Source organism: Rhinolophus ferrumequinum, chromosome 12 (genome assembly GCF_004115265.2).
Source record: "Rhinolophus ferrumequinum isolate MPI-CBG mRhiFer1 chromosome 12, mRhiFer1_v1.p, whole genome shotgun sequence".
NCBI classification, from domain to species: domain Eukaryota; kingdom Metazoa; phylum Chordata; class Mammalia; order Chiroptera; family Rhinolophidae; genus Rhinolophus; species Rhinolophus ferrumequinum.
In genome coordinates this window covers 69,232,326-69,249,205 of record NC_046295.1, presented here as the reverse complement: position 1 = coordinate 69,249,205, position 16,880 = coordinate 69,232,326, and the positions used below count along the sequence as shown (strand labels likewise).

Below are 16,880 nucleotides of genomic sequence, written 5' to 3'. Positions count from 1 at the left end.
AGTCCCACAAGGGATGGTGGGCAGTGCCCCCTGAAACTAGCAACGGCAACTGGACCTAGAGCTGAGCTGCGCCCTCCACAACTAAGATTGAAAGGACAACAACTTGACTTGGAAAAAAAAAAGTCCTGGAAGTGCACAGTGTTCCCCAATGGGGTCCTGTTCCCCTTCTCCAATAAAATCTTTAAAAAAAAAAAGAAAGAAATCTGAAGATAGGATTCACATCACAATTTTCATATATTCCATTATAGCTAGTATGGTCCATGCATATCAGATACACTAATACATATTTTTAGCAGAATATATCATTTTGTATAATATGTCCATATATATATATATATATGATGTTCATTTAGGGCTTCATTTAGAAACTATGTAATTATATCATTACTATACGGTATTACATAATATATTACATCATTACAGTATACTTTTGCTTGACCATTCTCCTAATGGTAAGACTGTCTGCATTTCCGTATTTTATCCTATTATGAATACTGGTGTCAATTCAAAGACAAGAGAGAGGAGTAATTAAGAGTCAAAAGGACTTGGGTTAAATCCAATTGACTTTGGGACAGTCACTTATCCATCCCACGCCTTAACAGTTTTCATGATAAGACAGAGATTATGTATGATAGTACCAATCTCTTTGGGTTGTTAGAAGTATTGACAAATTCATGCTTACAGAAAATATTATCAAACATCCAATGCACACTATGCCAGACTCTGTTGGGGGTAAACAGGAAACAACAAAAAGTTACTGATCACTTGAAGCTTACATTCTGGTGGGGACATGTGATACAAGCATTGAATAAAAATAAAAATAATATCTAGTCAAAATAAACCATTATGGGCAAACTTCTGTGTTCTCTATTTTCAGATCACCTCATACCCTACTCATTCTTCATATTTTAGTTTTAATGCAACTTCCTCAAGACACGCCATTTTAAAACCTCGATTGTTCAAATCCTTTTAGAATTAAGTTCTTACAAAACACTTATCCCTGTTGTAGTATTACATTTACTTCTGTGATTATTTCCTTCATTTTTCTTCTTCCCATAGACTATGTACCAGATGAGGGCAGGAGTTATGACTATTGTGCTTATATTGTATCGTCAGGGTCTAACTGTGCAGTGCCTAGCAGAGAATAGAAACTTTAGTAAGCATTCATTGAGTAAATGAACTTGATGGATGATAGAAATGAATAAGGTCCATTTTTATTATGAAAACAAACTTCCCAATTTCTTCTCCTACAACCCTTCTACTTCAAGTACAATTCAAGACACCATCAAGTACAATTCTTTGGATGTTCACAAATCCCCTTAACGTAAACCAGCAAGAGGAAAAATCAAAGGGTGCCAGACCTGCAAAGAATCTAGATCATTTTTAATCAGCACCGAAAAGGAATTGAACACATCTAGAGTTTCATTATTTGTTTTTTTCAATTAAAAACCTAGAGACAGATATTAGATTTCTGCTATCCTGAGAAAAAAATTATTTAACAAAATAATGATTTATGATTTACTAGACAGTGTTTAACTGACTTTCATTGTGCATCTGGAGACACTTTCATACAACTGGTCACTCATGTTAATGAAAAATGGATTTCTGACAAGTCACATGCCCACTTGAATTTACATAACAAATGACATATATCAATCCCAGGAAGAAGAAATAGAGGTCAAGCCAAGTGGGAAGAGAGGGCATTTTGTGATTAATGTTACAGTAAGAATGACTGGGTTTGTCTTAGAATTCCCACCCATGGGTCCGCTGGACTTGAGTTTGGGCATTTGCATGGAGAAGAATGTTTCATGGTTTATATATACAAATGTCTATATATAACAAAATGCCTATGTGTTTCTATGTGTGTGGGGACTAGGAATACATACAATTATGTAGTTATGGTACGTATCCCTATGTATGTGAATATAGAGAGGGTGCCCGAAAAATGTATACTCAGTTTAAGAAAGGAAAGAAAAAACTGTATTAAAATTATGCTGATGGTTACCACTTTCACGTCTTGTAATTGTAGAAATCAAATGTGACTTGTAGTCATCTTTTGTTATCAGTATACTAGTATATTGAGTATTACAATTTTAATACAGTTTTTTTTCTTTCTTGAAATGTGTATACATTTTTGGCACCCTCTGTATAGTTGTGTATGTATGCATGTCTATGTGTGGCTGTGTAAAGATGTTTAATTTTGCATAAATGTATGAGTGTGCATAGATAAGCGTGGCTATTATTTTTATTTTCCATCTTGACTTGCATTCAAAGAGGAAAAAGTTAGAGGGCCTCAGAGAAGAAGAGAATAGGCTTCCATACATTTCCAATCATATTATGTCAAGCTCTTTTTTTTGTCATTTTAAATGGTTTAGTTTATTTTTAATAGCAACCAAAAAGTGAAAAGAATTTAAAGTTGATACTTTATTTTCTGCTATTGGTGGACCTTCAGGAAAATCAAGTGTACAATTTTGGAGAAATGTGCTGCCACTAAAGTCTCCCCATAGCCCTTTTTCCTATCACCACACACATTTGCAGAATAAAAAGCTCTTGAGCAACATTCCTTTATATTATTGATTAAAGTATATTTTTAAATTAAAGGCAAATAAACATGTTTCTACTGAGACTTTGGAAAATAAAACACAACAGCATAGTCACTGAGACACAGAATGTTAAATACCAGAAAATAAGGGACACAGACCACTCCCTGCCCATTGGTCCTGCTCAGCAGAATGCAAATCAGGATGCTTCTAATATAAGGCATTGCTCTTAATTTTACTTCTAGATGTGTGTGCCTTTGCAGCTCCAGAAGCATTTGCAAAATTAAAAGCATAATTTATCTCCAAAAAGCAATATTCCATCAGCCAAGTGACTTAGTGCTGATGAAAACTTGGCTCTAAACAATGTTTGTTCGCTCTTTGGTCTGATCGCAGGAGCAGAAGTGCGGTAATAATCCCCAATAACCACGATTGGTATGGAGATTAAGTTAGCCCTACTCCCTCCTTCAAACAAATATAAGTAAGTCAAACTAGACTTGTCTCTTCCCCTATCCTTCACACCGCGTCATCAACCAAGTAGTTCCAAATACAGGAACTGCCAGAAAAAGTTGTGAGGGTCCTAACACTAGAAGACTCAAAGGTGAGGTGGTTTTCCTCCGACTAAGTGGTCTGATAATGGCTTTTTCATCTGTGAGTACCAGAATGGGAACGGAAAGCCACAGATAAATTTTAGTCTAAATAGCATCGAAGAGGAGCTATTCAGACTAAGTAGAGTTCTGGAGACTCCAAAGTATAGTGCTAAAGTGATAGGTTGAGAATATCACATCCCAGGAAGGGGTGTGTCCTTATCTAAATCAGAAGGTACAAATGCAACACCAGAGCTGGGAGCAGAGAATATATCACAGTTAGTAGCTAAGCACAGAAGATTTTTTTTTTTTATTGGGGCGACACTGGTCAAAAAAATTATATAGGTTTCAAATACACCATTCTATAACATACCATCTGTATATTGCATTGTGTTCAACACCCAAAGTCAAATCTCCTTCTGTCACCATATATTTGACCCCCTTTACCCTTTTCTACCTTCTCCCCTCCCCCCCATACCCACTGGTAACGACTAAACTGTTGTCTGTGTCTATGAGATTTTGTTGCAGCATTATTCACAGTGGCCAAGATATGGAAACATGAAATACGGCCATTTGCAACAACATGGATGGACCTTGAGATTATCAAGCTAAGCGAAATAAGTCAGACAGAAAAAATCGAGAACAATATGACTTCACTCATATATGGGATATAAAACTGAAAGCAACAAACAAACCACAGAAGATTTTGAGTTGATAATATTTCACTTTGGCTGGGTCTCATTTGAATCCCTCTCGCCATCACTCCAGAATCTTCACAATATACAATATCAGTGATGATATACTGATTAATATATTTCAGTCATAGATAAAGCATAGGATTTATCCATATTTGTGTATGTGTTTGTTACTTTGCTGTACTATTTTATAGCTATAAGGATTCTTAGCAGTCACTGAGGAAAGAGAGTGAAAGGTATTTATCCAAGGCCATAAAACAAGTTGAGAAACAAGCAAGCTTAGAAGACAGATTAACTAGATTCATGTCTAGTAGTCCCCTCTGTGTACTTCCTAGTAAACAAAGAACCTATCTCAGGGTGAGTGTGACTATGAATTAAAGGGGATGCTAAGGAAGTGATTATGCATTAGGGAATTATGGATGAGGGTTGACCTATTTTTTAACTCTAAAGTTTTCTTGGGACTGATACTTTTATAGCATTGGTTGAATCAATTTAGATAAATATGATCACAGCTGCTGTCTTAGACTAGAGGGGTAATCTTCATTTAATATAAAAATAACTACCTTTATTGATGTCAGTATATTACTTTTAAAATAAAATTTAAAAAAATCAATGCTTATGGAGTACTCTTAGAGTTGAAGAACCAACTGGGGAACAAAATTATTGAGATTAGTTTATGAGTTTAGACTTTGTTTTTTCTTTATTCTCTACTTCAGTTGGCCTTGTTTTCAAGTTAATATGAGGGTGTTTCTTTTGTTAGTGGCATGTACATTTCCACATTTCCCAAAGGTTCTGAAAGCTAGTGACAACCAGGGGACAAAGGTTTTCACTGCCAACTTCTGATACATTTCCAACTGCAAGGAGCACCTACCGTGACTTATTTGTGAGGGGACATCTATAAATGTTTGGGAAAGATATCTTGCATGCATTGATTAGGTGAACTCACTGAAGTTTAATGGCAAGCAGTGGCAATTGGGTGTTATTTCTCAGGACATCATCTGAATATCCATCTCCTGTCAAGACTTACAATGTGCAGCTCATGCTTGGTCCCTGTTCAAGAGACATAATATGAGTTGTTTTTTTTTTTTTAATCAACACTGGACACTAAATACTTGCTTTGCCCTCCAGCTTTCCCCAGTCACTTTAATCCAGTATAGCAAAGGTGGGGTTTTGTGCACACATGTGTTCCAGGCCCTCCACAACCAATAGACTGAGGTGGAGCATAATAGGCCAGACTTGAAACTTGAATAAGAGAGAATGAACGGGGAGATTGTGGAAATCAGCAGGGCCAGAAGTCATGCCCCAGAACTTCATCCAAAGGAGAAAGAAAGGCAGGCTGACAAGGTTGAGTCAGTGAAAAGCAGCTGCGGAGACACGTGCCCAAGCAAGGATGGTGGTGGGGAACTCACACGTAGACTGGGATTAAAACTCAAGTGACAAACCAAGGTCAGCCATGGCTGCAAATAGAATAATGTAATGTTCGTTGTTTCTTTAGCCATATGGGCGGGAAACCATGGTCTGCCTCTGTGTGTGTGTGTGTGCGCGCGCGTGTGTGTGTGCGTGTGTGTGTGTGTGTGTGTGTGTGTGTGTGTGTGTGTGTGATCTATCATGACTTCACGACTTGCAACTTAGGTGTTATCTGCTCCATAACATTCAGTGAACAGGGTATGTGATCAGAAGTTTTGACCTAGGATCCGTGAGTACCCAGTCTTTCAGAATGGGCACTGAATGTGGAATTTCTGATATAATAGTTAAGACAAAGTATATTACACTGTGGTTAAAACTTCAGGCACAGAAGTGTGGCTTTTCTGGTTCAAATCTCAGCACTGCCAGCTATTAATTGTGTAAACATAAGAAGGCTATTTAACTTTTCTGGGGTTCAGTTTCTTTAGAGCCATAATGGAGGTCATATAAATTAGGATAGTATAAATTGCTATAAGAAATTTAAAGAATGGCTCAAACACACAGTAAAAGCTTTCTTTCTTTACTCTCTCTCTCTCTCTCACTTTCTCTCTCTCGCTCTCTCTGTCTTATTTATATAACACATCAAATGTGTTGTTTCTGGTCATCAGACACCTCTCTTCCATAGAGATTCAGTAAATAAGGATCCCAATAACCCATGGTTCCACCACTCTAGGACCTCATAATAATTTGCAACCACCCAGCTCAAAGGGCAAGGAACTTGGAGGAGGCTGCCCTGCTGAAAAGCCTTACTTTTGCTTACATTCCATGGACAACAAATAGTCGTATGCTTAAACCTAGATATAAGGAGATCAGAGAAATGTAAAATCTGACTGAACCACTGTTTCCCAGGGATCGTTCTATTCTGTAGTAGACTGAATAATGGCTCCCCAAAGATATCGGGCTCTAATCTCTGGAACCTATCAATTTTGTCTCATAAAGAAAAGGAGTCTTTGACAATGCTATTAAAATAAGAAACTGGACATGGAGAAATTATCTTGGATTATCCACTAGACCCTAAAAGAGAGGACAGAGATTTGATACAAACAGAAGAGGAGGCAATGTAATCAGGAGGAAGAGATTGAAGTGATGTGACCACAAGTCAAATAATGCCAGCTTTAGTGGCTTCTGCATCCCGGTGCTGCATTGCTGGGGAGCTTGTGTGGTGCATTAGCCAAGATGTCTAAGGAAACCCCGACCGAAAACCAGCCAATTGAGGATGAGATTGAGACATTTGGCTTTCAGGCAGAAATTTCCCAATTGATGTCACTGATCATCAACACTTTCCACTCTGATAAAGAGATCTTTCTGAGGGAGCTTATTGCAAATCATGAGATGCTCTGGACAAAATCATGTATAAAAGCTTGAGATGCCCCAGTAAACTAGAATTTGGACAAAACTGCACATAAATCTCATTCCAAACAAATAAGATTGAATCCTCACTATTGTGGGTAGTGGAATTGGAATGAGCAAGGGTGATTTGATCAATAACCCTAGTACTATTGCCAAGTTTGGTACCAGAGCATTCATGGAAGCTTTGCAGACTGGTGCAGATATCTCTACGATCAGCCATTTTGGTGTTGGGTTCCACTCGGCCTCTTTGGTGACTGAAAAAAGTGACCGTGATCACCAAACATAACAATGGTGAGCAGTGTGTCTGGGAGTCTTCTGCAGAAGGATCGTTTACAGTCAGGACTGACACAGGGGAAACTATGGGTCATGGAACAAAGGTTGTCCTGTATCTGAAAGAAGACCAAACTGAGTACTTGGAGGAGAGAATAAAGGAGATTGTGAGAAAAAAAACACTCTCAATATATTGGCCACCCCATTACTTTTTGTGTGGAGAAGGAACATGATAAAGAAGTCAGTGATGATGAGGCTGAAGAAAAGTAAGACAAAGAGGAAGAGAATGAAAAAGAAGAAAAAATGTCCAATGACAAACCAGAGACAGAAGATGTTGGTTCTGATGAAGAAGAGAAGAAAAGAAGGATGGTGACAACAACAAGAAGATTAAGGAGAAGTACATTGAGCAAGAAGAACTGAACAAAACAAAGCCTATTTAGACCATAAATCCTGTTGATATTACTGATGAAAAATATGGGGACTTCTACAAGAGCCTGACTAATGGCTGGGAAGGTCAACTGAAGCATTTTTCAGTTGAAGGACAATTGCAATTTAGAGCCCTTCTTTTTGCCCCAAGACGTGCTCCCTTTGACCTATTTGAAAACGGAAAGAAAGAGAACAACACCAGGTTGCATGTTCACAGACTTTTCATCATGGATAACTGTGAGGAGCTAATCCCTGAATATCTTAATTTCATTAGAGGTGTCGAGGACGCTGAGGCTCTCCCTCTCAATATTTCACAGGAGAAGTTGCAACAAAGCAAAATTTTGCAAGTTATCAGAAAGCATTTGGTCAAAAAAGTAACGCTTAGAATTCTTCACTGAACTGGCAGAAAATAAAGAGAACTACAAAAAGTTTTATGAGCAGTTCTGTAAAAATATTAAGCTTGGACTACAAGAAGACTCTCAAAATCGGAAGAAGCTCTTGGAGCTCTTAAGATGCTACACGTTTGCTTCTGGTGATGAGATGGTTTCTCTCAAGGACTACTGCACAAGAACGAAGGAGAACCAGAAACATCTATTACATCACAGGTGAGCTAACTTGGTAGCTAAGTTGGCCTTTGTGACACATCTTCGCAAGCATGGCCTAGAAGTGATTGATATGATCGAGCCTATTGATGAGCACTGTATGCAACGCTGAAGGCATTGGAGGGGAAGACGTTAGTGTCAGTCACCAAAGAGGGCTTGGAATTTGCAGAAGATGAAGAAGAGAAAAAGAAAAAGGAAGAGAAAAAAAAATTTTAAAAACCTCTGTAAAATCGTGAAGGACATCTTGGAGAAAAAGGCAGAAAAGGTGTTCGTGGCAAACTGATTGGTGACATCTCCAGGCGACGTTGTCACAAGCACATATAGCTGGACAGCAAACATGGAAAAGAATCGTGAAGGCTCACGTCCTAAGAGACAACTCAACAATGGGTCGCATGGCAGCAAAGAATCACCTGGGGACACACCCTGACCATTCCATCATTGAGACCTTCAGGCAAAAGACAAAGCCTGACAAAAACAACAAGTCGGGGAAGGTTCTGGTCCGTCCTGCTCTATGAAACTGTGCTCCTGTCTTCCGGCTTCAGTCTGGAAGACCCAAGACACACGCTCACAGGATATATAGGATGCCCGAACTTGGTCTTGGTATCGATGAAGATGGTGCCCCTGCTGACGACAGCATGCAGCCGGACCTGAAGAGATGCCGCCCCTCCAAGGGGATGACGACACGTCACACATGGAAGAAGTAGATGAAGCTCTGCCTGAAGAACGGCTTGTGCATGTGTCAGATACACATGCTTCCAAGGATTTTTTTCGTTGTTGTTAACATTTTAAAAATCCATATGGCGTGATGATAACTCCTTAAAGAAAATGATAAGATTTCTTGCTACTTTTAAGTATATGATAGATACTGGGATCCCTTAGGCACTAAAGCAGAGCTAGTTTTTCCTTTCTCATTTCATGTTAGTGTATTTTAACAGATTGAGGTTAGGTGTGTTGTAAGATGTATGTAACCTAATGTTAACACTGTGATCTAAAGTACTTAGCTATCAAGTGGATTCCTTAGTAGACCAAATCTTTTGTCACTGAAGTGTTCTGAGTTATACTGATGTTTAAAAGGAAAATATTGGTTAAATCAACTTTAATCTCCTATGGTCTTTTTTAAACCTTCCACCCCCCGTAGTTATTAACCGCACATACCAGCCTCTAGAAATTAGCATGTTAAGCTGAACTAACTTGATGGGAGTAACTACCCATAGATCTTGTTTTCCAAAGAAAAGTATTGTTTAGTGTAGCAAAATGTTAAGCCGACCTAGGAATGTTGTAAAGCTGTTTGAAAGTAACCAGAGCAAGTTTTGTGAAAAGAAGTGTAGTGCTCATTCTGCTTTAAAAGGTTGTGACAAATACAGATGAATTTAAAAAAAAAGAGTACGCCAGCTTTGGGGGAAGGGTCTAAACGCAGTCTCACATCTCCCCTGTGTTCCTAAGAACCTTGTCCTCAGTCCAGGATGCTCTGACAAGCTCACAAATCACATTGCATGCAAAGAGCTCAGAGCAAGACAGTCTGAGTACAATTCTTTTCCTTCTGCGTGGGGCACGCGTAAACTTTTCTTGGAAATGCTTAGCTATGTGTGTCAGTGACCCTCAGGCATGCCCTCAGCTTTGTTTATTTCAGGGCAAGCTTAGGGGCTCTTGTACTGCAGCAGGAAGCAAGGTGTGTAGGCTGCAGAATGGATCTACTAGCAGTAAAAAAAAACAACAACATGTGGCATAGGATGGATATTCTGTGTTCTCTCACTATTCTTGAGCCTAAAGTGTGTGTTGTCTGTTCTCAGCAACCTCCAGTCATGCATTGGTCTCTTCTCTGGGTGAAACTTGCCTACCTTCCGACCTTAGACACACTCATGTTATATTCTATCCAGCAGCATAGCCTGATCGCCTCGTGAAACACCAGAAGCTGAAAGGGGCAATGCAAAGATTCTCACTTCGAGCCTCCAGAGCAAGCATGGCCCTGATAATACCTTGATTTCCATTCAGTGAATTTCTTATTTCTGACTTCTGGTCTGAAGAAATGTGACAAAATAAATTTAGCTTGTTTTAAGTCACCAAATGTGTGATAATTTGTTATAGCACCTATAGGAAACTCAGACGTATTCTATGCAAGTGGAGAACATATTTAGTTGGACAGCTGGTTTTTTATGCCACAAATATATTCATCTCCACTTCATAGGATTATGGCAGGATTAACTGAGATAATCTGTGTAAAGAATTTATAAAGGTAAGGAATCTATCTGAGGAAATTTTAATAAGGATTACAGCAATAATCATTTACTGAGAATCCACTTAGAGAAGACTACTTTGACATGTAACTTATTTAATCTTCACCTAAATGCTATAGTTGTTTTTTTTTTTAATTTGAAGCAAAATATTTATTATCTTTAAAGAAATACAGAAATCTTTATCTTTAAAAAGATCACTAGGGTCTTGGTATTTTTAGAGATTAAATATCATAAAAATTGATAGTTTAAGTTCCTTTTTCAAAAGGTATAAAAGGTCTTAATTTTGAAATAAAATGTAAGAAATGATAAAACATTATATCTATCATTTCTATATTAAATGTCACCTCCTCAGAGAGGCTTTAAACTTTAATAAATAAATACTATTGTTTTGACAAATGAGGAAACGAGTAAAGGAAATTTAGTAGTACTTTTAGTTAGCAGGATTGGGAAGAAGGAGAAGTTGAATTGAGATGAATTTGCAACAAAGACTTCAGCCATCCTGTGAGAATTTCTGATAAAGTTAACTAACATATATCAATGGTGCCTGACATATAGTAATCATTTAATAAGCATTATTATAATTTATTACTATTAAATTAAGTAAAGTTCACACACATGCCTGGATTATTGAGGTTTAAAATAAGGAACACTTCAAATAGACTGAGGTGAATCAAGAAAAACTTCTTAAACGATATTTGAACTGAATTGTCTGGAAATTTATGGTGGGGGTAAGCTTAATATGTTAAGATTATTTGGAACTAGAAAAGTCTGCTTGAATATAGATGTGAACTATCACACAACATGATGGAGTTAACAACTACAATTCAGAAGCAATTTTTCCTGGGCTGGTGCAATTTATATTCCTTTCCCCTTCTTTTCCATCTTGGGGCTTTAGTAGGAGACAATCCCTCATGGAGTTCCAGTCAGCTGTCAACCCTGAAATATGATTTTTTTCCATTTCAGTTTTGAGTTATTGATGAGCTAAATTTTCCTCAGCTTTTTCAGCTTGAAAAAGAAGTCTTTAGTCACTCTCTCATAATTCAGAAAATCTTGTAATGATGTGTACGTGTGTGCATGTGTGTGTGCACACATGTGCATGGGCTTACATGGTGATTATATGTGTTTTTGCTGGTAAACTTTTTGCAATACTTCATATAAAGGGTATTTGATACATTTATGTTGTGTCACTGTTTATAAATTACATTGTATTTGTTGTTTGCATAAACAAACATGTTTCTGTTTTCATGTGTAATTCAAACTTATATGTTCTTTTTTTTCCAGGAGCTTTAACTGAATTTCAATATACTCCATATTTCTACTTCAACTTTCTGATTAACAAAATACCTTGCATATCAAAGAAAGCCAATAAATACTTGCTGAACACCATGTCATGAAATAGGCTTTCTGGACATATGTTGCTGGAGATACTGCGGAAAAGAGACAGAATGATTTAGTAAGCATTTAATTCAAGTCAGGTACCTAAATTCCTAATAATGAGTTAAACGCTGTAGGTAGAGGGATCAATATAAATATTTGAGTCCTACCACTTTTTCTGGGTTGTAGAATCGGGAGGGGTTGAGATTTCATGATTTGTAGGACAAGCCTGAGGTAGGAGAGTAGAATTAGGGTCAGGTATGCTAATCCACTGTAAACTTTACTAAGAATCAGAGAATGGCAAAAAAAAGGCAGATAAAAAGGAGTGTGTTAAATAGGAGTTAAAAAACAAAGCAAAAACAAAAACATGCGTTACAGGGTGAGTTCAGTCGCTAAGATCTGTAACCTTTTATAAGCCAATTCATCCACTTTGGGATGTGAGTATGTTTATCTAAAACTAGGGATATAATTTATAACATCTACCTGGAGCATGAGATTCTCCCGTCCCCTATCAGCATAAGCTGAAATAGTTTAATATGCAAATTGTTTGCTGTCTTTGTTGTCTGCTACTGCATTAGAACCCTCCCAAAATCTTATGACTAAAAAGAACCGCACACCTGAAATCTATGTAATTTTACTAACAATTGTCACCCCGATAAATTAAAAAAAAAAAAAATCATCTTGTAAGTACCCAGAATTCCCAACAGCAACCGTATTGACAACCAATATGGCACCATTCTCCAGAGAGGTTTCTTTTTTTTATTATAACAAAACTGGATGTTTTAATTACTGAATTGGGACTGTGTTTTCTAACTTAAAGAGCTCATGGGACTTTTTTTTTTCCAACCAAAGAATGACAAGAGTAATCATGGACCTTCCTCAGTTTTCATCCTGAGACAGGAAGAACTATACCCAATAAATAAACAAATGTTAATGGACAAAAAAAAAAAAAAAAAAAAAGAACCGCAGTTCCTTGGAGTGACTGGCCTCAGCCAAACGGTTCTTCTGCTCTATGTAATGTTAGCTGATGTTGCACTGATCTAGGGGATTGATTGGTGGGAAAATCTAAGATGCTTGTCCACATAGCTAGTGGATGTTGCTGGCTCTTGGCTGGCAGCTCAGCTCGGGCTGTCAACCAGAGCATCTTCACATAGCCTAACCTATGGCTTGGACTTCTCACTGCATGGCAGCTACTTTCTAAGATGGAGGGTCCCAAACCTAAGTGTTCCAATAGGGAGGAACTGAAAGCCACCAGTCACCTTAAACATCAAGCTTTGAATGGCACAGAATCACCTCTGCCATATTCTAGTAGTTGAACAGTCACAAGCTTAGCCAGACTAAAGAAGAGGACGAAATTTAAATTCTACTGGGGAGAGAATCAATGACATTGTGGACATCTTTAAGTGACCCATATTTTGATCTCTGGCTATAAATTACTTATATTCATTTCACTTGCAAAATATTCTCCCTCTCTCCCGCAGACTTCCATAAATCTCATTTTATAATTTGACATGACTCCTAGATCAGGGTCTCGTCATCTAAATAAGATCCAAGCTTTTTTTTGGATGTGGTTTCTCTTAATCTGAAACCCAATGAACTAAAGAAACTAATCTGTCCCCCACATACCGAACACAAAACGGGGAGGCAGGGACAGGAAGAGCGCTGATGTGCAGTGTTTGCCGACGTCTATGGTACAAATATTCCCACCATGGCCAATTTCAATGCATCAACATGCTGTCAACTAGCGTGAGACATTCTTGAGAATTTAACTATTGGCTCTTGAACAACACGGTGTCTCATCCAAGAAAAGTGACTTAGAAAATAGGAGGCATATCAATGGCTCACAGCAATTCTGAAATCAAGCTGTGTACGTGTCGGCAATTATTTTCTTTAGTGGAAGCTCTTACCTCTACTCTCTGAGCTACTGACTCTGCCTTCTATGTCATCCTTCCCTTTTCTACAACAAATGCTCTATATTTGCATCTAATTAGCATCTTCAGCCTTCTTCCTGTACATAGGAAGTTGAAAATCCAGAAATGCCTTTTCAGTTAATTCTAATGTCTTTGTTCCTTTCATTCTAAGCTTATAATATCCCTTTAAAATTTCTGTGAGTTTCCTGTGTAGCAATTTGTAATTTTCTCCATAAGTCAAAGTCCACATTAATCCATTAATGTAAACTACATAAACTACATGAATCCAAAAATCTGGACCCAGAAATTATTTTGAGCTTGGGTCCTTCTTACCTTGGCCTGGGAGTCAGAATGCTGCGGAACGATACCATTAAGATTCTTAGAACCTGTCATTTCTAGAAGAAATAGTCTAAGACAAATGCCCTTCGAAGTATTAGTAGCCTCACTGCCTGGATGAGAGGCATTGCTTCAAATCTTCCTAAGATCCTATAAAGAGTCTAACAGCTGCACTCTTGAGATTTGACATTGAGACCACATAGTGCCCTGGGTTTGATCTTTGCACTAAGGACTTTTTTTCTCTTTTTTTTTAAATTTCGGGAGACTTTTTCTGGGAGGAACAGGGAAGAAAATCACTTCTTTTTGAACCCAGCAAGTCCTAGTTAAAGATATTTCACTAGATTCCACTTGCAAATTGAATAACCCTCTTCTGTAATTTACCTCTTTCTATCTGGACATTATCACATATAGCTGAAAGAAATAGGTGACCCCTTTAACATTCTGCCTGTAAATATACTCAGCTAATCCACAAGTTCATTAGCTATATGTCCTACTTTACATGTTACCTCAGGTGACCATGTGCCAAACTTTCACCATTATATGACATGAGACACCATTTTCTCAGACTCAAATACAATGTCTCCTGTCCTTCCTTTCTTTCATAGCACTTCCTTGAAGACATTCTGCCTACCACTTAGTTCCAAAGCCAGTGCTACATAGAGTTGACTGTTGAACAACTGTTAGACACACCAACCCCCATGCAGTCGACAATCTGCGTATAACTTTTGACTCTCCAAAAACTTAACTATGGTTGCCCCTTGGTATCTGGGGTGGATTTGTTCCAGGACACTCTATGGATACCAAAATCTGTGGATGCTTAAGTCCCTTATAAAAAGGCACAGAACAATGCATACAGTCAGCCCTCCACATCCATGGATTCCCAACTGTGGATCAAAAATAGTAGTTTTTGAAGTTTTTCAACCAACTGTGGTTGGTTGAATTTGAGATGCAAAACATGGGACATGGAGGGCCAATTGTATATTCATTGAAAACAATCCACACATAACTGGACCCATGCAGTTCCAAGCCTTGTTGTTCAAAAGTCAACTGTATGGTTTGCTAGGAGCTCGGTTGGGTCATTGTGGCAACACATGACCAATCTCTACGGCTTGGGCTTCTCATGCCACATCAGCTGGGTTCCAAGAGAAAGCATGCCAAGAAAAAGTGTTCTAAGAGGAAAGTAGTAAACATTTCCTGCCCTCTTAAAGCATATGTCTGTAATTGGTACAATATTACTTCCTCATTCTTGTGTCAACTAGTCACAGGGCTAAAACAGATACAGTGTAAGAGAGAATCAACTCCAATTCTTAAGGAAAGCATGAAAAAGAATTTGTGGCCATCCATAAGACAAAGAGGCTTTACCATGTTTTATGGGAGAAAAACATTTCAGGAACCAAGAAAGAATAACTTTGTTAGCATTATTTTTGACAAGTTTGCTTAAGTTATAAACATGTTGATATAACTTGCTCTTCTTCATTTCTTGGTGGTTATAACCATCAAAGTGGGAAAAATCTCTCATTCTGAAGAAAAATTACACGTAGTATAAGCCCCACTTCAAATGACTGTGGACAACTGTTTTGGTGTCTTCTCTAATCACCCTCTCCTTACTGTTTCTGTGTTGGATATCAAGAATTGCATTCCCCATTTATTCACTATTGTCACTCCTAGAGCGAACCACCCTCATATCTGCACAGGATAGAGTATCTCAGACTCAGACTATCTAGATGTTTGACCGGGATCAGCGCTTTTCTGAGTGACCTTCAGCAAATCAGTAAACTCTCATCAATTTTCTCATTTGTGATGTGTTGATAAAACAAGATAATACTCCATTATAATGAGACAGTGAATGTGAAAGTGCTTTATAAAGTGTGTTACATTCGTGACAAGAATGACTGTCCATTTACTAGGAACCCTTCTGGTGAACCCTCTGGGGATGCAGCTTATGCTTACATAGAATGTTGCTTTGGCTAGTTGAAGTCAGCCAGCTGAAACTGACTGGATCATGGAAAAATAGGCCTCTGTCCACAGCCGCTGCATGCACTATCGCCTTCAGGAAGAAGGTCATACGCGATTGGGGTCCCCATCTGCTTCAGGCAGCCAGCCAGACAGTTCCAACCTGTCAACCTAGCATCTTCTAGCCCAGCTGGTCTCTTCGTATTACATCTTAGACCCTAGTAATTTCCATCTGTTTTGTTGATTGTTTAGATACTTGGTCTATAGGATACTAAATCATCAGTTTGGCTAGTTTGGGTACTGGATTCATCCGGCATACTTGTCTATTATATACCATGTTACCCCAAAAATAAGACATAGCAGGACAATCAGCTCTAATTTGTCTTTTGGAGTAAAAATTAATATAAGATCCGATATTATATTATATTATATTATATTATATTATATTATATTATATTACATTATACAAGGCCCGGTCTTATAGTAAAATAAGACGGGATGCTATATTAATGTTTGCTTCAAAAGATGCAGTAGAGCTCATTGTCCGGCTAGGTCTTATTTTTGGGAAAACACGGTATAAGCATGCAGTTCATGTGGGGAGCATCGTTTGTTCCCCACAGCAATTTGGGAAGATGGCAAAAGCTTTTTGTAACACATGCCCTTATTGCTAAAGTCTTAACACCGCCACCACAACTGCTAGAACCTGGGAAATACAATAAACTTAATGCATAAAAAGAAAACGTTACTCATTTCTCAAGTTAAAAACATCATCTTATTTGTCTTACATCTTTCTTCTCCTGTCCTAGTCACTTTGCATGAAATTCTATCCTTTTGCACACTTTCAAAATTGAAGGCCAAACCAAAATTGCAATGTAGTTGAATGAATTATTAGTTAATTAGTGGCTTTCTAGTTGAGTCTTGAAGGAATAAACTGACAGGTGATAGTATCATAAAGGATGGGATAATGGAACATGACAGTTTTTACATCTCTGATAGAACAAGAGTTAAGTACAAAGGAAAATAAGGACATTAGCCACTGGGTAAAAGAGCAGAACACAAGCCAGGGAAGCAAAAGTCAAATGTGGAAAGGCACGTGTTCCAACGCTCTATAGAAGGACTTCAGCTAAGATGTAGGGTGTGAG

At 38.0% G+C, this 16,880-nt stretch overlaps 1 pseudogene; it reads left to right on the top strand.

Annotated features, from left to right (window-relative positions):
- Positions 1–6,459: 6,459 nt before the first annotated feature.
- On the top strand, positions 6,460–8,712 carry LOC117031559 (heat shock protein HSP 90-alpha-like; annotated as a pseudogene).
- Positions 8,713–16,880: the final 8,168 nt, after the last annotated feature.